We start from the raw sequence: 23,036 nt of genomic DNA, 5'->3' as shown, positions 1-23,036 counted from the left end.
GGCCTTGTACCACAGAGAAGTGGTATAGCCTAGCGACCCTGAGCACGTCTGCACCCATTTTTCTCTGCTTTTGAATGTGGATACGGTGTGACTAGTTGCTTCAAGTTCCTACCTTGGCTTCCTGAAGGACTGTAAGTAATCTTTGATTGTATACTAATATAAACTCTTCCTCCTACAAGTTGTTTTGGGTCAGAGTTTTATATCCGAGCAACAGAAATGATGTTAGAATTCTGTCCATCACCTGAAGCTGAACTTGACTGAGACACTTTTGCATATGCCTCAGGCTTCGGTTTGGAGCTCTCTGTGCAGTGGGTAGGCACTAGCGTGCTCACACTAACATGAGAGGTTAGCAGAAGGCCCCTGCTGGGATCAGGAAGCTGGCAGAGCACACTTGTACCCCAGATGAAGAACAGGGTAACAGAGACCAGCCAGCTGCTTTTACAGATACCCTTGTCTTAACCTGATCACAGAACTTATAAGTCACTGGCCAATCTAGTCATTGATTATAGCCCGAGTTAGGAAATCAGGGAGTTCTCTTCAGTGAGAGAGTTTCATAGGTACTCAGTAGAGAGTTGGGGAGTAGAACTAGGGCAACCAGAGGTTCATGTGGGTAGGAAAACAGATAATAACACAGAGAAGTATCTGACGCAAGCTGTGTGCCTATGGCCCATCCTTAACAACCAGCGTCATTTTGCCAAATCGCTTTATCTATAGCTGCTAATTTAAAAAGAGAAAGTCCTCTCCTATTGCTCAGCTTCTACGGTGAGAGGCCTGGAGGGAAAGCCCTTGACTGAGCTGGTTGCTACCTTCTCTGTGAGAAGCAGCTGTGGTGAAGGAGTTTGCATTGAGCAAAACCTCCCATATTAAGTGGACACTTGGTGACATTTGACAAGCACACAAAATGTGGAGTAACCCACATCAACAGATGAAGCATGTTGTAAATACCCAAGCACTGGCCGATGCCCACAGCTGCCTGTGGTCTGTAAATTATGATTTCAAACATTATATGTAAATATTTGGGCAGGAGACAGGTGGGGCCCTGGGACTTGATGATTGGCCAGCTTAACCTACTTGGCATGTTCCAGGCTACTTAGAAACCCCGTTTCAAAGAATAAAGTGGATGGTGCCTGAGAAGGGACATGGGAGGCTGACTTCTATCCAACACACGCACGCACACACGCAGGCACACACCAATTACATGAATGAAAACATGCATTGTGGTTCTTTGTGTCTGGAGTCTTTTATGGATCTAATGGCTTTAAGGTTCATCCATATTGATGTGTGCATGTAAGTGTGCACCCAGACTTACAGATAAATGGTATCTCCTTGAAAAGAGTCAATAATCAGATCAATCACAATCTTTTCATCATGTAGCCATAGATAGGTCAACTCACACCAGATTTTGTTATTGTAATGGGAGGTACCATGAACCTCAGTACACACTTCTATTTGTGTTGTTTATTTTCCTCTTATAAATCTCTAAGAGTAACTCATTAGATATGATGCCACCGATGAGTCCCCAAGAGTAACAGGCTGGATAGTATGCCACAGGTGCATTTATTCTGGCAGCAAACTGCCAGATGGTCTTGACCACAAGGCTAGCCTCGGTGCTCTGCAACTCTGCATGCCATGCACAGGAGAATGTGTGGTAGTCTATGTGATTGGTACCCACTGTGATTGGTATTTCCCTTAGGAAGCTTATGAATACTTTTGCACACACTTGTGCTCTCTTGTTTTCTTTTCTCAAGTGTTTGTTCAATTATTTCTTCTAGTTTTGCTTTGCTGCCTTAAGGTTCTGAGTATAATTTCTTGGTCATATATGTGTGTGTGTAGTCTGTCTGTCTGTCTGTATATATTTATGAAAATGTGTGTGTGGTCTGTCTGTATATATTTATGAATATATGTATATATGAATGTAATATATGTACATTCATGCTTCCTTTAAAGTTATGTATCGATTCACCTCTTTTTTTTTCTTTTTCTTTTTTTCAGAGCTGGGGACCGAACCCAGGGCCTTGCACTTCCTAGGCAAGCGCTCTACCACTGAGCTAAATCCCCAACCCCTTGATTCACCTCTTTTAAGATAGGATAGACTTTCCATGTTTTCTGTATCCTACTCTGGACGTGTTTCCAAGGGAACAGCACTCTTTTCAATAGCTGATGCTTCATGGTCCTTCGGGGTGGAGAAAAGTGACACTCAACATTTACTTCCCATGTAAATTAAAGTAACTGGATAGAGCTCACAGATCAGTGATAAACTGATAAGGTTTCTAGAGAGAGACTAGCACTGCAGACTAATGTCCCTTATAACTCAAAGCTCATGCACCGTGGACATTCTCATTTCATTGTCAGTACCGAGCACAGTGCTGCACAAATCCTGCCTGTCTTTCTGCTTCTACCTTCTGAATGGATCACCACACCCTCGAAGACTCCATATGTCTGTGTCATAACCTGAGGGGTGGGACAGAAGTGGCAGCCACAGTGGCATTAGGGGCCCTACCCAGTTCTGCAGCACCATAGACCAAAGGAAGGAGTTTCTGATGGAAGCTGGTAGACCATGAGCAAAGGGCCTTCCTGTGCCCACCTACTCCATGTTGGCCCTTAGACCACCTGGCTGGCATATCATTCACTGTGTCAGGATGTTCTTTTGAAGGTGAGGCTGCAGACAAGCCTGTGCTCATCTGTTGCTCAGAAACATGCTGCAAGATAACTTAGCGTTCCAGTGTCACCTTCTTTGCCTTTTCATTGCAGTGACAGAAGAGGATGATTTACAGAAGTGAGCGACCTGGTTGGAGGATACTACCCATCATAGCATGGCAGACCTCTTGGTAGCAGGGGCATGTGCCTAGGACCTTAGACATCCAGAAGATCCAGGAAGCTGCAAGAGAGGGGGACCAGGGGATCAGAATGCAGAAGGAGAGAGAGAGAGAGAGAGAGAGAGAGAGAGAGAGAGAGAGAGAGATCAGGAAACCAGCCTTTGGTGACCTATTTCTTTCAGCAAATGCCTACCTCCAACAGATTTTACAACCTCCTCTGACCTCCCCTGCCAACTGGAAACCATGTCTTCAAAGGAGACTGTGGGTAACACGGTGCCCTCAAGCCACAGCGTTTCCTTATAGAGAAGCAAGCTTTGTTTTCCCTCTAATCAAGGCAACAGTTTACTTTTGAAGAATCACCTCAACATTCTCATTTGTTTGCCCATTGTCAGTCTTGCCTCACACAGGGCGGACTGTCTCTTGCCTCTTTGGAAGAGGCTCTGAAGCAGCCAAGCATACAAAGTCCTGTCTGGCTCCATAACAAGGCACCAGCAGGCTGCTCTAATCCAGCTTCTCTGCAACAGCTGTTGGCTTAAGAGCTGGAGTCTTCTAATCAGGAAATGTTTTGATGGTCTTTGAGGGAGAGTTGACATTACCGAGTCCAGAGAACCACCCTTGGAATCGTATCCTTTCATTTCTCCTCGCTCCATTTATGTTTCACAGTGTGAATAGAACCGCGGTTGACACTGGGAAGTGAGCGGTTGGTTTTAGAATAGCTGACACCTTTGGATTGATTTCTCCAGTCCTGTGCCTTTTGCAGTAGCTTCCCTCCAGGCTCTGTGGGGGTCACAGGAGTAAATGTGCTTTGCCAGCAACTGTTTTCCTCTTTAATGAAAGACTGTTTCCCTGAATCCTCTGGCCTCTGATCATTTCCCCCATCATCCTGGCTGCCAGATGACTATATAACTGCCCAGCTAGTAGAGGGATGTGACCAAGAGCAAGAGACCACCATATCCTTGTCCCCGAGGAACCAGCATGTCCCCTTCATCCCATGTCCTGTTGGGTCACCGAGTACACCGAGTTCTTACAGTGGCTCAAACTGTGGCTACCTAGCAGAGGAAGCAGAGGTGGGTCACATGCAGACTGGGATCCTCTGTGGTGGTTATTGGCTCAACAAAGAAGGCCAGATCTTGTTGTCCCCACTCCTTGTTTCCCTTGCTCGTAAACTGATCATGGTCTTATAGCTGATGGACACCATTTAAAGTGTAAGTGACTCCAGCGTAGAAGTCCCCAAAGCACCTGGTACACAGGCTAGACCGTGAGAGTTTATGAGTCACTATCTGACAGTATCTATACCTAGAATAGAACAATCAAAGTCAAACACTCGGAATAAGCCCCCGAGTGCAATAAGAGGCTGCAAACCAGTGCTGCCTCAAAACCACAGCAGCAATCCCAGGCCCAGGTCCCCAACTGCCATCAGCCATCCTGAAACCCACAGAGCTGGGATAGATGAGACCTCTGCTTTCCAATAACCAGTATAAGTGACTACAAGTCACAGACGATATAAGAAAGCCCACTGTTTGTTTCTGCAAAACTGGCTGCAGTCCAAACCAAGAAGCAAAATGGTTGCCATACCCATCTGGTAGCAGCAGTGGCTTTCGTAGTCTTAATTCCAAGTTCCTACTTCTCTTCCCCTTTGCCTAGGTCCATCAGAGAGTTACAGTCTTCCTGTCCATCTAGGCCAGCTCCACCTAGAACTTCCCCCAACTTCCTGGGGGTCAATATTCCTTCCCTTTCCACGTGTATGGGTTCAGTCACAGAGCAGAGTGCAAGTTTTCAAATTTAAGGTAAACCAGACACCTAGGCGGGCAGGCAGCAGCTGCCAAGGAGACGGACCCAGCACCTCTTGATTATTTGTGACCTGGTAAACTTAAGTCTGAGGCTCCTCTGATATTGAAAATAGGCCTTGTATGTTTTACCTCATACACACATCTAAGTGTAGCATATATAGTAAGTACTGAACAAAACAGCTGAGGACACAGCTGAGACTAGAGATGGTTTCATTCTTACTTGACCCAAAACTTCTGGACAGATACCACACAGTATTCCTCCCCAAAGGGCAATGGCATCCTCCTGCTTCAGGAAGAACAATGTGCTAGATGACAAGGGGTTTGCTTTATCAGAGACAATCAGTGTCTCCACAGACACATTTTTAAAAACTCTCTCTCTCTCTCTCTCTCTCTCTCTCTCTCTCTCTCTCTCTCTCTCTCTCAGTGTGTGTGTGTGTGTGTGTGTGTGTGTGTGTGTTCCTATCCCACACGAAGTTTCTGAAGGAAATCTTGCAAGTGAAGACTCCATCAACATCACTAGAAAAGGAAGGGAATAGGATTGTCCTCATATTTCTAGGAGTTCTAAGATGACTTCCTTGGGACTGAGTGAAAACTCTCACTCACACCAAGCCCAATGAATGAGGAATTTGGCAAAGTCAAGCATGAGAAAGCACTTCAGTAGTAAGGAGCAAAAAAGTCTCTAGGGCTGAAGCCCAGCTGAGTACTCCCATTGCAGCCATCCAAGATGGTAGACCATCTTCCCAGGAAGCTTGCTTTCCCTCTGCAGCTCTTTCTGCATGGTACGTGTGTGTGCATGTACATGTGTGCAGGTATGTGTATACAAGTATGTATGGGCCAGAGGTCAAAACTAAAAGTTTTCTTAAAACACTGTTTATCATAATTTTTGAGACAGTGTCTTTCTCTGAACCCGAGGTTCAGTGATTTGGTCACTAAGCCTCAAGGGTCCTTATTTTCTGCCTCCTCGGTACATATACCATCATGACCAGCCTTTTTCCCTTTTAAGACAAGGTCTCAAAACTGACTGGGCTCAGACACACTGCATAGGCCAGGATTGCCTCTGACTGACAGAGATCCACTTGCTTTTGCACCCCCGTTTCCCTCAGCAAGGGATTAAAGGTGTGAGCCACCGCCTGGCCATGCTTGGCTCTTTAAGATAAGTTTGGGGAGTTGAACTCAGGTCCTCATAGTTACATATAAGCACATTACTGAATGAGCCATCAGACTAATTCCTGAATTTCCCTTTGTTTTTGTCTCTGCTGCAATGTCATTGAAGGAGATCATAAATCCCCATGGTCAGAAGACAAGCCACCTTCAGCCCTTTTTCCTCTTCTTGGTGTCTTAGCATTGCTGCTTCTCAGTAAGATTGAATCATTTTTCTCATTATTATGTAAAAGGTCAGCACAAGCCCATCAGCTTTCCCAAGCCAGAAATGAGCTCTCAGCTCCGGAGATCACATGACCTGCCTACACAATGGGGAGGGGCTGTCGGGGGGCTTTGTGGGTAAGCTGCTTCCTCGGACTATTTCTCACGTGACTGGTAATTCACCTCCTGCCTCATTCTTTTCTCTGTTTGTTCTCCACTTGGATATGTGTGTGTGTTGTGCATATGCACAGTCATATGTGTGAGCACATGTGAGCAGTAGCACATATGTCTCCATGCGTGTGCTTTATGTGGAGGCCAGAGATTGACCATGAGCACCTAGATTGACCTTGAGTGTGTATTGTGCTACAAGTCACAGAAATAAAACTTCAAACTCCATGTTTTGTTTTATAATGTGTAAATTTTCAGAACACTCATGGACCACTCAGGCTTTCGGATCTGCATTCAGTTCTCCAGGCTAAGAGTGGATTATGTGTGTGTGTTGGGGATACGGGGGTGGGTGGGTGGATAAAACCATTTAGTAAGTTCGTAAACATTTTAATAAAGATCTAATTTATATACCAGTGAAAGGAGTTGGGCCCATGAGACCTGAGGAATAAATCAGAGAGATTACGCCTGATGACACACACACAGCTTGATAAAATGACTCAACAAAACACAAGTAAATGCCTGGGTCATCTTCAGATGTTAGACACCAGGAGACGGATGCCGGAGGGCATGTTGTCTCTCTTTGTGCAGTTGGCTCCTTCCCCTTGGAGGCAGAAGCCAAAGCATGAAAGGAGAGAGAGCAGGAAGTAACTGACACCAAATCCAGGCCAAGGGACCTCAGCACTGTGCTGGACTGCAGTGAGCTGACATGCTGGAAGCAAGAGAGAGCTGGGCTGGGAGAGTCAGGTTCATGGTGAATCAGAAGGATGGGGTTAGAACTCAAACCTTCAAATAAGGATGGTTTTCTCACAAAGATACTACAAGTCCTTCCATTTCTTCAAATTTCCAAGTGGATAAACTACAAGATCTTACAACGAAAGATCTTGGCAGTGAGTGAGGAGAGCTGATCACTGTGGGTGTACACCATGGAGATAATGCCTAGGTCAGGCATGGTCACTCCTGCTGTCTCAGAACCAAGAAATGGCTTCTGTATTTTCTTGGCTCACAATGACATCATCTGGGATACACAGCCTGTCCACCACAGCACCCAGGCAAGTATCAGCAGCTTTATAAATTGGATCATACTCAATGAAAAAGGTGGGAGCAATTTGGAATCCCCCCACGCGATCAACAGATGCCCCCAGCTGCTTCTAGTAGCCCCCCATCTGTCTCCAGCAGCCCCATCTGTCCCCAGCTGCTCCCAGAAGCCCCCAACTAGCAGTGGCCACGCCTCTTGGTGAATGTGCTTAGGTTCAGGCAGATTAGCATTGCTTCAAATAGATGACATTTCCTTTGATTGTTCAGGGGTTTAGTTCCCTACCCTTGGTGACTTCACATGAGCCAGAGGGTTAGGAGTCCTGCAGCCTCAGATCAGATTGATGATTTCACTGACAAAGGAGCAAACCCACCATCCAGGATTTATCTGGGCCACCTGGGAAGGGGCTGGAGACAGGCTAGCTCTACTGTTGAGAGCCAGGAAAATGGGTGACACACAGTATTGCCTCTGCCACACCATGGAGGCACTGGGAACACACATGCCAGGGCATGTAGTGAGGCCACCGTGAACACCTCTCAACAACTGTGGACCTTCTGTCTGGCGGCTTGAAATCGGATCTGAGGGAGAAGGAGGGTTAGTGCTGCATTCAATCAGTTCTTCTTTTTTATTTTTAAACAGTTTAATCCCCACTTTAGCTTCAGGGTGCATCATACAGGTTTTCGAAGAAAGAACTGAAAAACAAGGATGTTTGTTTGGTCACTTTTCCCATTGGCTGAAGGTGTCTGTGTATAGAGCCACGAGGAACAGCCATTCATTAAAACCCAGGCCTATCCATCTGAGAAGTAGTCGCGTGAGACCTGTCACACACCAGACACAATGCTCACTGGCTGATGTCACATTGCTTCCTTTTTCATCCTGTTGGTTTCTATGCAATGGTAGGGCTATTCAAGGAACCAGAAGACTGAAGCAGGTGTTCACCATGTCATGTCACTCCAAACGGGGAAGCAAGTTACCACACGGAGTGATTTATTAACCCTTCCTAGTAATTCCATGGGTATGCATATTTGAGGGGAAATTGTGAATTAATTAATTCATCCAGTCATTAGCAGTGCTTCCTTCTCATCAGCTGTGCTCTTGCTTCTCTTATGCTTGGCTTTTACACCATGTCAAGTTTTCTTTCTGGCAGAAATGTATTCCATTTATAATCAGTTACATTAGTGAGAACAGAAAGATGCCCGTGTGGGAATGAGAGGGGGGCAGCAAGAAGTATGGCAAGTGTGCGTGTGGGCTGTAAAGAGATGAAAGTCACAGAGGACTTGGGGATGTCCTCTGGGCCCTGTGAAGACAGCAGCGTACGGGAGTCCAGGAAGGCAACTGCCTCCCACCAAAGTCCAGGCACAGGTTAGAACAGCTTCCTCTTAAATTAGTCTGCGGAGTTTCTCAAAACCGGGAGAAGGGGTCAGACTGGAAAACTTGGAATGGGAAGGCTCTGGTTTTTGTTTGTTTTTGAGACAGGGTCTCTTGTAGCCCAGTTAGGCCTTGAGCTTTCAAGATAGCCAGGATGACCTTGAACTTCTCATGCCCCTGTCTCCACCCCCTACCAGGCTGGCACTCCACCACGACTGGTCTATGCAGTCCTGAGGATCAGTCTCAGAGCTTCATTGTATGATAGGCAAGCACTCAACTGATACAGCCACGTCCCCGGCTGTCGCTTCTGCCTTTCTTGCTGGGCTTGTTCTAAAACACACTTTTGCGACCTGCTCCTTATTGAGCTCCTCCTACAGATAGAGAATGGGCCACGCTGAGGCTCACCCACCTGAAGTGGGTACATAGGAAGGTGACACTGGCTGTCTTGTGGCAGACAGTGCCTGCCTGGCCCCTCTAGGCCCTTAGCGCTCACACAGTTGACTCTGTCCATTTGTGCATGTGTTCCACAGTCACCTTTCTCCACAAGCTTCCTTCCTTCGTCAAGAGCGTGCCTCAGGCCTTGTGGTCCTGCTGATGGAAACCTTTGCAGTCTGACATTTGTTCAGAGGGGAATTCCTTAAAACTAAATTGTAGGGAGACAACAGACTTCTTCCAAGTGGAGTATTTGGTCTAGAGGGATGGGAGTATACCTTGGGGGATAGAGTGCTGGCCAAGGGTGCAGGGTTATGAGTTTGACTTCCCGTACTGTGTAAACTGAGTGTGATGCCACACAGCTATCATTCCAGTACATAGTTTACTTAGTTCTGGGTGCTAACTGGTTTTGTCCGCTTAGGCCAGCTAGCCTGGGATTTTTTTCACCTTGCACAACTAGTGTTTGGCACAGGATTAATAATTACATCTATGGTTGTTGCATTGCCCAGACTTCCCGACAGGAACAAATTTGGGGAGGGGTGGTGGAATAAATACATATTAATTAGATTGGCTTACTCGGACAGGCTGGATAAACCTAACAGTGGACGACCACATGCTAGAGGGGCTGAGAGCCCAGGGGCTGTTCCGTTCAAGAGGCCAAAGTCCTGATCAGACACTGAATACCTGGAAGATTCCTAGAGGGATGGCTGCTTTCAGTCTACTTGGAAGGTTGAAGAAGGTGGATTCGGAATCCACTTTCTCGTCCACCAGTGTGGGAAGGTGTAGTGCCAGCAGCAGTAGCAACAATGTTGATGCATTCACAAGCCAGGCATAAAGGGAGAATTAGCGCAGCTTTCTGTCAAGCCTCCTTATATGGAGGCACTGTGGAAGGCACTGCCCACTCGCCAGCCCAGAGAGTGAGTCTCAGTTGATTCCAGATGCAATAACTTGATGCCTAGGTTATCTAACTGCCTGTGCATTTGAGTTTCAGCAGCTGAACACCACGCTGGGATGTCATCAGTTCCCCCCTGTACTGGCTGGTTTTGTGGGTCAACTTGACCCAAGCTTGAGTTACCATAGAGAAAGGAGCCTCCCTTGAGGAACTGCCTCCATGAGGCCCAGCTGTAAGCATTTTCTCAGTTAGTGATCAAGGGTGGAAGACCTAGCCCATTGTGGGTGGTGCTATCCCTGGGCTGGTGGTCCTGGGTTCTATAAGAGAGCAAGCTGAGCAAGCGAGGAAAAGCAATCCAGTAACAGCACCCCTCCATGACCTCTGCATCAACTCCTGCCTCCAAGTGTCTGTCCTGTGAGAGTATCTGTCCTGACTTCCTTTGTTGGATGAACAGTGATGTGGAAGTGTAAGCTGAATAAACCCTTTCCTCCCCAACTTGCTTCTTGCTCAAGGTGTTTTGTTCAGGAATAGAAGCCCTGACTAAGACACCCCCTACGGTCAACAGAGGCCTCAGCAGCCCTTTGTACTAAGATTCTTGTGCTCTTGCCTGTCTGTGTTGTTCCCTCTACTTGGTGAAATGTGATGACATTTGGTGGCATTTCTCCAAGCTCTCTTCCCAGGAGAGAGGGATCTTTGTCCTTAGTAGAGCTGGTGCTCAGCACTATGTGAAGGGGGCATCGGTAATCACAGAAACGTCTTTGAGCTGAGGGCTGGGAACCATTTTGGCTCCCTCAGATGTTTTCTTTTTGCACATTGATAGCATTAATCAGAGTCCCTGGTCCATGATACTTTTCAAATGCTCTGTGGATGTGACTAGCAGCATCCTCCTGGGGCAGAGTGTGTCCTGGATGGACCGGAGTACCTGCCACTGCTGGATCAACAGCACCTGGTATCTGCACCGAGGACAGCTATTTATACAGGGCTGTCCAAACCTGTCTCTATATTATCCAGACTGGGAGCTTCTGTACCTGGCTGGTATTGGTGTCTCTAATTGTAAGTCCAACTCAATTAAGATGTTTGCTTTTAACTATGGATGCAAAGTTAGTTTTAATTGTTAATTATTTTTATAAGCTCATAAGTAAAGCATGAGTAGCTTCTAGGTAAATATAAGAATAGAAGGATATTTTGCTAACTAGACGGATTTGAGAGGCGTATTTATGCATGTCTATAAAGAAAAGCAAGTGAGTGAGATCTCCGTCATGGCCTTAAGGTGCAGCTGTTGGTGCTAGGCCTCCTGGGCAACTTTGCTCCAGGAAATAATATACACTTAATTACAGATTTTAAAAGTCATAAAGAGGAAAATATACTTGTTTAGGCTTAGCATAATCCTCAGGATAACTCTACATCATAATGGAACAATATAACAATCTGCAGACACTAATTACGCCTGTTGTCTGTCTATGCCTGGACTGTACAGCCAGCCAGCCGTGGACACCTTCCTTTCAAATGTGTTGATGGGGATATCAGGTGAAGGTTACAGGAAAGAGGACAGTTCCTGTTACAGTCTCAGGTGTTCTCTGAGGACAGTCATGGCTTTTGGGTTGGTAGAGCTTCTGACATTTCCAAGGACTTAAAGTGGTAGCTGCAAGAATGTTAGTGAAATGTGGGACAGACAACACATGGCTAATAACATGGCTGATGATACTTCAAGGTCATCTACAACAATCTAAGTCTCCACAAAGCTCTAATCTGCCAATAATTCCTGTCTGGGTTGGAGCATGGGGAATGGGTGGCTTTCTGGGTGCTTCAGTTCTCAATGCAATGAAGCCCAAGCATTGGTTATGTTCTCCAAGGAACATGGCTGCCCCTCTCACCCTGTAGCTGTGTGTCTATCTCACTCATCAGGTACTGAGCACATTGTTATCTGCTGAGAGGATCCTGAAAGCCTGACTATATCCTGCTATGATTACTTCCTGGGTGATTGATTGCTCCCCATCCCCATGTTGGGCAAGTTTCCTACAGATCAACATGAAGATGAAATTTCATGAATCAATGCTGTTTAGATGAATTAATGGGTCTGTAGAATTCCCGGTTTGGTTCAGATGATTTTAGGAATAAAACTTAAGGTATGGAGATGGTTCCAGATGTTTTGCCAGAAAGATGTAATAAAGTTAGAATCAAGAATAGAATGTGCCCCCCCCCCAGTCCCATAGAATAGTACATAAGGCTCTGTAATAAGAAACACAATGGCACAAAGAAGAGACATAGGTTTGGGACAAATTAGTGATCCAGGAAAAACGTTCATTCTAGGTCAGGCCTAAGGATGAGGCCACAGGTGTGCCCTATGATAAAGCAAGGCCATGTGAAACTATTGCTCTGACCTTGTAATGAACGAGTTATAGAATGAAGCACTTCCTTGAACTTAACCATCACCATCCTTCCGCAAGGAGAATCTTTTCTTGGTTTAGTAAAGGACACAAAGGATTTGGTCTCCTTTATGAAGCATCTGAAATCACAGACTATCCAGTGGACAGCCGAGAGCTTGCTGGGTACTGTGGATACCATAGTTTAGATGGTGCAGTCCACAGATCGATTACTCAGCAAACTCCAGGCGAACTCGCCTCGTGTAGTTATGAGGAGACTGGAAGCCAGTGTGTCAGCTCAGTGCCACACTGCAGAGTCAACACTGTTCTGAGCAGTAGGTGTGAACAGAAAATGGCCCTCGCCAGAAGAAACTAAACACATGCCAGTGTCTAGGCTATCTTCCTAAGACTGTGATAAAACCTTGTGACAAAAGCAATGACTGTTGGGGCTCTGATCTCTTTCTCCATTTTGTATAACCCAGAGTCCCCACCCAGGCAATGGGCTTACCCATTTCCATACCAATTCACACAATCAAGATAACCACCCAAAGGCCTGCCAGAGCCTAACCCAATCCAGGTTATCCCTCACAGGTATGCCTGGAGGCTTGTCTCCTAGGGAATTCTAGATTCTGGTAAGTTGACCATGCACACCAATGGTCAGGGCTGGCTGTGGAACAGAAAGCAAGATGTTATCTACCTAAAATAAGAGCAGAAAACAGGTTAAGAAACAGGCTGGGGAGGAGACTGAGAAAGGCAGGAGGAGAAAACAAGACATGGAGGCCCCAGCGAGCTAAGCGACAAGCACAGACACTGACCGAATACCAGATTAGCCTCGACCAAAGGCTAGTAGCAGCACATAGGTCGAGGTTGCCGCCGACGTGAATGGTTCTGTGGACCCAAGTGGACAATCAAATCAACTGTGTGGATTTATTAAAGTTTACCAAGGACAGAGACATGAAAGAAGAGAATACTTCCAAAGCACCAAGGTGTAAGTGGTTATATTTGAGGTGAGGCTGGGTTCCCCCTTCCACATAGATCAACAAAGAACACGGTTTCCCCTTCCCACCTCATACTCACTCAGCTCACTCACTCAGCTGCCTGTTCTTGTGTTGTATAAAGCTACTCCCACCTCTGGACACTCCCCTGTGTGCATCTCTAACTGATGAGGAGACTTTGAAGAGTATGATATTTATCAAAATGTAAGTTGTCAATTCCCACAGAGATACTGAATAGGCATCTAAGACGCTTCCTAAGGGCCACACAAAATAGTCACGATCTGGTTAGTGGAAAATAGGCTCCATCAGTTACTTGGACTTAACAGCATCACTGGAAATGCACAGAATTGCACATAGAAAAGTAAACAGACCGGCAAAGAAGTAAAATGTATTAATAGTCAGTTGGCACTGAAAGGTTTTAAAATTTCTCTTCTGTAAGGCTTCATCGATTTTCCAAATTTTCTAAAATTAAAGGAGTGTAAACGTGCTTGTGATTGAAAATATCATTTCTAATGAGGAATTAGCAGAAATTTACATTCATATCAATGCCAGACTACGTGTTTATCCCACAGGGGAGACTTTCGAATACTAACGAAAGACTGACAGGTAGCCCTGCGGCACCCGCGTCTGTAGAATTTCCCCCAGACACTTGTACTTTATCAGATGTCGTGAGTTTGTGGGCGCATTCGCCAGTGCCTTGCTGTCCATGCATGTCCCACGGTAGAGGTATTTGAGTTTTGGATGAACCAAGCCACTTTGTGAATCTTGGCGTGATCTCACGCTCACAAAGCAGCAGGCTCAGTGTTGCTTAAAAGTGCATGAAAATAAAATAGGAATTAACCTGTTGTCAGCGCTCAACACTCAGAGGAAAACAGGTTGTTAGTTAATCGGGCTTTCCAAGGAGTGGATTTATTGGAAAAATCTAAGTAACACTGAGGGACACTCCACTATTCTGTTCCAACTTGATACTTACTTCTCCTGTGGAAATTGAAACATTCACAGAGCACTCGTGTCTCAGCCCTGCTGCGCTCATCCTGAGGTCTTGCCCTCTGGCGGGAGCTGTAAGTCTTGTAGGAACGGGGAGACTGTGAGGTTACCAAGTGTGTGAGCAGAGCCGGCCTCACGCCCCAGCTTTCAATCAATTTCATTTGCAGCTGAACCGTTTACACCTGTCTTTCTTTCCAGTTTGGTAATTTTCCCCATGGCTACTAAGAGCCCACAGTTAGTTCTTTTAAAAAAAAATCAATTGTTCTGAGAACATTTATTTCCCGTTTAATTTTTGGCTTATGGGCCAGAGGTTATAATTTCTAGATGGCTCCCAAAATGTAAAGGAAAAAAAATTACAGAGTTTCTTACAAGGGTGCATAAATTTAAGTATTATACAATACCGTTTACATGTGTGAGTTTACAGTACAGTATAGTTGTTTATAAATATTAAATATGAATTAAATATTTTGGTTACTTTTATTTACATTGCAAAAAAACCCTTTAAATTTTACCTATTTTGGGGGGGAAATTTTATAGCCTACAATTAACTCCATCTATCCACTGTTTAATGTTTAAACAATATCATCTGGTGTAGCACCAGCCTTGATTGTGCTGTAGGTGTCTGAGTTGGACCTGTCAGCAAACACTGAGTAACTCCTATGGATGTGGTAACCCACAGGGTGTCTTATGGGCGTTTGCATCTCTGTAACTTGTTTATCTTTGGACAGTATAGGAAGTAAGCCCTTTAAACACATGGCAAGCTACTTTTCCCTCGGCTGTGGTAAAATGCTAACCGCAGCCTAGAGAGGAAAGGGTTTATTTCAGCTTACACCTGTCATCCATCATGTGGGCAAGACAGGGCAGGAATGTAGGGCAGGAACCTGGAGGCAGGAACTGAAGCGGGGACTACAGAGGAAAACTGCTTCCTGGTTTGCTTCCCATAATTTCACTGATCACCTGAGCCTAGGTTCGGAACTGTCCAAAATGGGTTGAACCCTCCTACGTCAATCATTCACCAAACGAGCAACCCGCAGATACTCCCACAGATAAACACAGTGCCTCAATGGAGATGCCTTCTTCCAACGTGGCTCTAGATTGTGCCAAGTTGACAAAAACTAGCCAGTGCAACGTGTGAATTTGTCATTCACGAATAAGATAATCAGAGAAAACTTTGCCTACCATAAGAAAGCCTAGAATGATTTTCCAAGGTATAGAGCAGCCATTCTCAACCTGTGGGTCTCGACCCTTTTGACAAACCCCTATCCCCAAAATATTTAAATTACAGTTCTACGGCTGAGCGAAATTACACGGAGTTACTATGCATTGCATTTCTATTATCTCCTCGACAGTTGATGGACACCCAGGCTGTATCCATTTCCTGGATGTTGTGAATAGAGAGGTAATGGATGTAAATGGGCAAGTGTACTGGCTGGGTTTGTGTGTCAACTTGACACAAGCTGCAGTTATTGCAGAGGAAGGAGCCTCCCTTGAGGAAATGCCTACATGAGATCCAGCTATAAAGCATTTTCTCAATTAGTGGTCAAGGTGGGAGGACCCAGCCTATTGTGGTCCTGAGCAAGCTGAGCAAGTCATTAAGCAGCACCCCTCCATGGCCTCTGCAGCAGCCCCTGTTCCAAGTTCCTGCCATGTGTGAGTTCCTCTCCTGCTTCCTTTGGTGATGAACAGCAATATGGAAGTGTAAGCTGAATAAACCCTTTTCTCCCAATTTGTTTCTTGGTTGGGATGTTTTGTGCAGGAATAGAAGCCCTGACTAAGACAGCAAGTCTCTCTGTAGCAGGATAGGGAGTCCTTTGAGGACGTGCCCAGGAGTGGTATGGCTGGATCATGAGATATTCTTTACCTCTAGGTTTTTGAGAGGCCTCCAAGCTGATTTCCTCCATGGTTGTGCCCATCAACATTCCCACCAGCACTGTATAAACATTCCTCACGTCCACATTTCTTGTCATTTGTGCTCTTGCTGATGGCCCTTAGGAATAAGGTGAGACAGGGCTCGAAGTTCTAACAGGCCTTTTCTGAATGACTAGGGCCACCGAGTCCTTTGAACGGATTCCTGGCCATTTCATTTCTTCTGTTGAGATTAGTGCCTGGTCTCATAGCCCATTTCTTAATTGTTTGATATTTTTTCTTAATAGTTGGATTTTTTTAATTATTATTTGTATATTCTACACGAATCCCAAGCCTGTGGTGTAGCTGGCAAAGCTTGTCTCCCACTCTGGGGGACTCTTCTTCGCTTTATCGACAGTTTGTTTCTGCTCTGTAAGGAAACCTCTTAATTTCAGGACTCGGCTGCCATTTTATTTCTTGATTGTTGACCTGCTCCTGACATGATTTCCAAGTTTTAACTGTTGTATTTTTCTCTCAGAAATAATTGAGTTACATGAAAGAATAAAAATTGGGACTTCATCTGGCAGAGTGACCCTGTGAAATGGGTATGTAGGCCCTGTTTGCTGTTCATTCAGGAAGACTCAGCCTGGCACGCCAGGAGATTGGGACCCTTGAGTTCAATTCTGTGGTAATTTTAAGCCATTGTGAGGTATGGGTTCTCCCTCTAGCCCTAGAATTTAATGTTGGATAAGATAGTGATAATTTTGACATGGATTTTATTTATTTTTTTATTTTTTGTGAATTTCATATTAGGCATCCCAACCCCACTCCCCTCCCCCTCCCCATCCCCGTCCCCGTCCCCTATGCCCACCATCCAAGCTTGCAACATCCCTCCCAACAGAGGAAAAACATATCTTATTATTGTGGAAGCTGTAGTTTGTCGGTGTGTCCCACAGTGTACTTATTATATATAAGTACACTGTAGCTGTCTTCACACACACCAGAAGAGGGCATCAGATCCCATTACAGATGTGACCTCGGAAATTGAACTCGGGACCTCTCTGGAAGAGCAGTCAGTGCTCTTAACCACTGAGCCATCTCTTCAGCCCCCTTGTGCATACCTGTTTGCTTGCAAATGTCCATTGCAATGATTCTGTCTGGTACGAGGTCTTTGGTTTCTGCTACTCTATCAATACTGGGACCTCACTGGAACTGCTCTTGGATATCCTGTTATTTCCCTGTGTCATGGAGATCCTATAGCTTTGGATCTGTAGGACCAAACCCCTTCATGTGCTCCAGCAGTTCGTAGATGGTGCACGCGGTGGGGTGGGGGTGGAGGGCCATTCAAAGCCCCGAATCTGGGCCCGAGAGGTATTGGTGCTGATCAGCCCTCCAGCCCTCCCACTCTCCCACCTCCAGGCTGGTTCGCCAGCAATACTCACAACCAGAGCCAGCTCTATTCTGGTGCCCAGGGACAACTCTCCTGCCTGCCATAGGTGGCAATGGATGATGGAGAGGAGGAGGACGTCTCTCCCTCCCCATGTCTTGTCTGCCCAGCAGACAAGAAGCAGAGCTAACTCTTCTATGTTCATGCCCCGGAGTCTGCTCACCTGCAACGTACATACCCAGGACCAGCTCTCCTGTGCTGCCCAGGTGAGGTGCAGGTCCCATTCTCCCCAGCGCTGCAGCAGGTGAGGGGCAAGGACAGCCAGCTCGCCTGCTCTCATGACCCTAGCATTAGCTCTCCTGCCTGCTATAGGAGACAAGGGAGGAGGGTAAGGGAGTACCTCTCTCCATTGCCCATTGCACAGCAGACAAGTTGTAGAGCCAGCTCTCCTACACTCATATCCCCGGGCCAGCTCACCGGCTACTCCCACAATGTGCAGGGCCTTCTCTCCCAGAATGCAACTGGCTAGGAGTGGGATCAGCCCTCCAACCTTCATCCCCACGCCAAGGCCGTCTCCCACAGGATGCCCAGGTGAGGAGTGGGGCCAGTTCTCCACAACCCTCAAACATCAACAGGTCCCCAGGCTGCAGCCCAGACCAGGGACATTCATCTGACCTTTGGTGGTGATAGAGCCCTGCTGCTGCAGGGCCATGGACACACATGTGCCCCCTGTTGGCAGCTCAGAACAGGACACCGCCATGGTTCCAGGTGGCATTACCAGCTACTCATCATCTGGCTGTTCCTCACTCACCTCTCCTCACTCTCCAGTTCTGTCCCTCTTCATTATGCTCATGTCTTTCTGTTTTTCTTTCTCTTTCATTTCTCCACCCTTACTTGCTCCTCTTAGTGGCACCCAGGGTCTCTGAGCGTCTGGGGTCATCTCAGGAGTGCTCTGTCCCACTCACGCATGTGCAGTGCCAGACTGGTGGTCATCTCAAGCTAGCTTCTGGTTTGGTTCCCACAGGCCATCTGAGTAGCCCCGGGGTCGTTTGTCTTGGGCTCACAGTCTCAGGTGGGTTCTTCTAGTCTCTAGCTTGCTCTCTGTTCTGCGAACCAGTCAGGGCCTGCATGGCGCCTGGCTGGTGGGTCTCAGGCTCGCTTTTTTTAGGGAACGTTAGGCTACTAATTATTCAGGTGCCCACAGGTCAGAACACTGAGCATAGACATAACCTCTCTCCTCTCTGCCACCTACTGACACAATGGGGTACAGCACCCATACCTGCAATGCCCCTGGGGGCAAGATAATAATAATAATAATAATAATAATAATTATTATTATTAAATCTATTCTGCAAAGCGTTGCTGTATTTTGAAATGAAACTCCATATCTAGAGATTAGATATTGTGAATTTTTTCTTACTCACCAAGAGTTTAAATGAAGAGCATTTTGAGATAGACAATAAGAGAACAAAATCCTTGACACTGAGAAGAACAAAAGAAGGAATGGTGGTGCCATATCACTGCCTCAGTTTGGACACAAATTGCTGTCACAATGTCAAACTGCAGATCCAAGGGAGCACAAGAGTGAACATGTTTTTAAATCGATTCAGAGATCTATAATGCAGACCGTCACAGGGACACAGCTCCTGCGACAAGCACGTGGGCGCTCTCTCTCCCATACCAGTTTGGTTTTAGTTTGTGACCGTAGGCAAGCCACATTTTTTTCTACCATAGATTTCTCATCTGAAAAATGATAATGTGTGCTCCCTCCTATCTAGACACCAATGATTATCTCGATCGCTGTAAGGCACCATTAGACTAACTAGCACAAAACAGTAAAGAGAAACAGGCAGCAATTAAAAAGACAAACAAAAACAAACCTTCAAGCCTCATCTGCGGTTACCTCATTGGCAAGACTGCTGACTTCTGCCATTTTCATCCTGAAATTATCAAGCTGCAAAAGTCAGTGAACATAAGGCATGAGCAAATTTAACATTCTGTTTCTGGCCTGCTCTGTTGTGGGCTGTCATTACAGAATACCCCAAACTGGGTAATTTATAAACAAAATTAAATTATTTCTCATTGTCTGGGAAGCCAAGGTGCTATCCTCTGGCATGGACCTTCACATGCGCTATCTCGTGGCAGAAGGGGCAGAGGAAGGGAGGAACACGGTGTGCTCTTATATTCTGAAGGCTAACGGAAGTATCCAAGAATCTCAAAACTCCATCCTCTGCCACTCCTCACCATTATGCCATGTGTTAGCACCACCACTATGACCTCAAAGGCTCTACCATACCTACTACTACTCTGGAGTCCCTACCACTGTCACTATCCCCACCACAGCACCAACCACTGTCACCATCATCACCAGAGTCCCAACCACTGTCACCATTACCACCACAGCTCCAACCACTGTCACCATCCCCACCACAGCACCAACCACTGTCACCATCACCACCACAGCACCAACCACTGTCACCATCCCCACCACAGCACCAACCACTGTCACCATCACCACCACAGCACCAACCACTGTCACCATCACCACCACAGCACCAACCACTGTCACCATCCCTACCACAGCACCAACCACTATCACCATCACCATCACAGTCCCACACAGTCACCATCACCACCACAGTCCCAACCACTGTCACCATCATTACTATAGCACCAACCACTGTCCGCATCATCACCACAATCCCAATCACTGTCCCCACCATCACCACAGTTCCAAACACTGTCACCATCACCAACACAGTCTCAAACACTGTCACCATCACCATCACCAATGCCATCCCAAACACTGTCACCATCACCAACACCATTCCAAACACTGTCACCATCAACAACACCATTCCAAACACTGTCACCATCATCAACATCTTCAATCTCATCACAACTATCCCCATCATTATCATCTTCACCATTACTATCCTCATCAGCACCAGCAGCATCCACCCAAATCACCGTCGTCACCATCATCTGTCTCATCCTCACTATCACCCTCACCATTATCACCAAGATCATCGCAGTCACCATCCTTATCATCATTCTCATACAGAAATTTCAGGGAGCACGATCTTTTACGTGAACTATTCTCTTCACTTTTATTTCAAATGTTTGTTCATTAAAACTAAGCGATAAGATGATACCCAATAAAGCTGAAATACCTACCCCAACCACAAACCTAACATCTACTAAATGTCTTCTAATGCCTCACAGTGGGCTATGTAAAGCAAGAACATTGCACACGGAGCTTTCCATACATTTTAGCTTCCAAATCTGCACATTTAGAACCTCCACATAAAGCAGTGTCTAGGTACTGCTGAGAATCAGAGGGCTTTGAAGGCTTCTACTTACATGAAAGAGGGTCTTTCACAGGAGCAATGGTGTGTAAATGGTGGCAAAAGGTATAACCCGAATCCTTCTGAGTGGCATATAATATTGGATGATATGGACTGCACAATGATAAGAATATCAGACAGATACCATCTCTGCTTGCCTTCCCTTTAAAAGCAGAGCATATGACACTACAGCTCACATAGCTGCCTACTCAGACAATGGCTACTCTCTTCCACCCCAGGCCTCTCATGATGGCTTCTCTGTAGCAGAGCTCCTCGTAGGGAAGGAGATTCTAAAACAGCAGTTCTCCAAAAATATCTACATTACCAGTTCATGACAGTAGCAAAATTATAGCCATGAAGTAGCAATGAGATAATTCTGTGGTTGGGGGAGGGGTGTCATCACAATGTAAAGAACCATATTAAAGGGTAGCATCATTAGGAAGGTTGAGAACCACCACTCAAATGTATCAACGGACCCTCCCTCCTTTACACAATCTCTTCTGAACAAGTGCTGGTTCCCTTTAGACTGACAGCCCCACTGACACACACTTAGAAGTGTATATTCATCCTGCTCTTTTCTCATGAGCGCATACCACTGTCAACTCTCTCAGTGTGGCCTCTGTGATGGGGAGTCGGGTTGTGTAGACAATGAGTCCTCAACACAGAACTCTAAGCATGTGGAGTGTGTCATATTTACTGTATAGAACAATTTTAGTCAACATGACTGACAGACAGTGCCCAGACACCTGTACCGTAGATCCTCCCTTCCTGGCTCCCTACAGATTCTGGTGTTCTCTATTGCTTCCTGGAGGCCTTGTGTCCTCAGCAGGGCACTGCCTCTGATTATCATGCCTGTGTACTTTTTTTCTTTTTTCATATTATAAAATGTTTCTTTATTCTTGACAATTTCATATATCCATATGAAACATGACTATATCTACACCCATATTTCTCTTCCAACCCCTCCCCTCATATTCCGTCAACAAGTCTCTTTTTCGACTTTGTGTTCCCGTGTTTAAATAACCCATTCGGTTTGGTTAAATGTGTGTTTCCACGGGCTCATTTCCATTTCCATCCATCAGAGCATGGGAAACCTACCAATGGCAACAACTTCAACAAGTCTGCAGTCTCCCTGCAACTGCAACTGATGGCCTTAGGAAGGACTGGTGGCCTACATATCATCCACTACACCCACGCTGAAATTCTAGCTGTCCTGTTCTTATGTAAGGCTTGTTGTGTAACCATAACTGTATCTTGTATGCAGTGGGTGTGTCCAGAGGATAGCATTTCATAGCACTTCTCCCTGTCCCCCAGCTCTCACGTGCATGCATTTGTTCCCTCTTGTGTGATGTGTCTTCACACCCAATACTTAGTCCTGGTCAAAGTGTCTGGCTGAGGAGGTCATGAGCCCTGGATAGAACCTCCTATGGTTGCTTTGCTAAATGGCCAAGGTGTCAAAATTGCTTCCTCAAAATCCATGTGTCTACCTGTCAACCTGTGCTGACCTCAGCCGTGGTTGGAAAAACTTCCTTTGGCTGTGGCAGCAGTCAATGGAGAGATGCAGAACTGGCAAAAAGGGCCATGAATGAATGATTTAGTGTTTCGTTTCTTGTTAAAAATTATTCTCTTCCTCCCCCTCTTCCACTGATTCCCTCCTTCCTCCATCCTCCTCTTCACTCTCTTCCTCCTCCTTTCCTCCTCATCTTCATCCTCTTCCCTGCACACGGGCCTCCTTCCTGTCACACAGCAATGCTTTTCTTTCTCCCTTGCGGCTTGGACTGGGTTTAGAGTTCAGAGTCAATGGTTATTTTATCTGTGTGAAGAGAGATGGTCACACTGGCCTCTGACGTCATTTGCTATAGAGAACCCAGGCTTTTTCTAGTTAAGGCAAAGTAAGCTCTTTCAAGCTAACATTGAGATCCTTGGCTTGTCTGGTGACCACTGAAGGCCCTGAGCACGCACTGCTTTCACACCCCCATCGCAACAAATTACACAGAGTGCTGGAGAAGGCCTAAAGCCATGTTTGCATTAATTCTACAAGACTTCCAGAATTGTTCTAGACATCACCTCTTTGCAATCATCTACTCTCCTTCAGCGCTCCTTAACAGACCAGTGTTAGCCTCTGCGAGGGCACCTCTGGGTCTTCAGACCTCAGTTGTCTCCTTCCTACCCCCAATTTACATTATTTTATTTTTATTCATTTTCCTAGTTTTTCTATTCTGTTTAACTCATCCATTGCTTTGTTTTAATC

The 23,036-nt window shown here is 46.0% G+C and overlaps 1 non-coding gene across 1 annotated transcript; it reads right to left on the bottom strand.

Moving 5' to 3' along the window:
* Window positions 1-18,608: 18,608 nt before the first annotated feature.
* LOC120098378 (small nucleolar RNA SNORA17) lies at window positions 18,609-18,739 on the bottom strand. Its single transcript, XR_015643189.1, has one exon. It is a non-coding gene; the product is annotated as a small nucleolar RNA SNORA17 (small nucleolar RNA).
* Window positions 18,740-23,036: the final 4,297 nt, after the last annotated feature.

This window comes from Rattus norvegicus, chromosome 18, assembly GCF_021556685.1.
Source record: "Rattus norvegicus strain SHRSP/BbbUtx chromosome 18, alternate assembly SHRSP_T2T, whole genome shotgun sequence".
NCBI classification, from domain to species: Eukaryota; Metazoa; Chordata; class Mammalia; order Rodentia; family Muridae; genus Rattus; species Rattus norvegicus.
The sequence above is the reverse complement of the archived record's forward strand: the minus strand, read 5'-3'. Positions and strand labels throughout refer to the sequence as shown.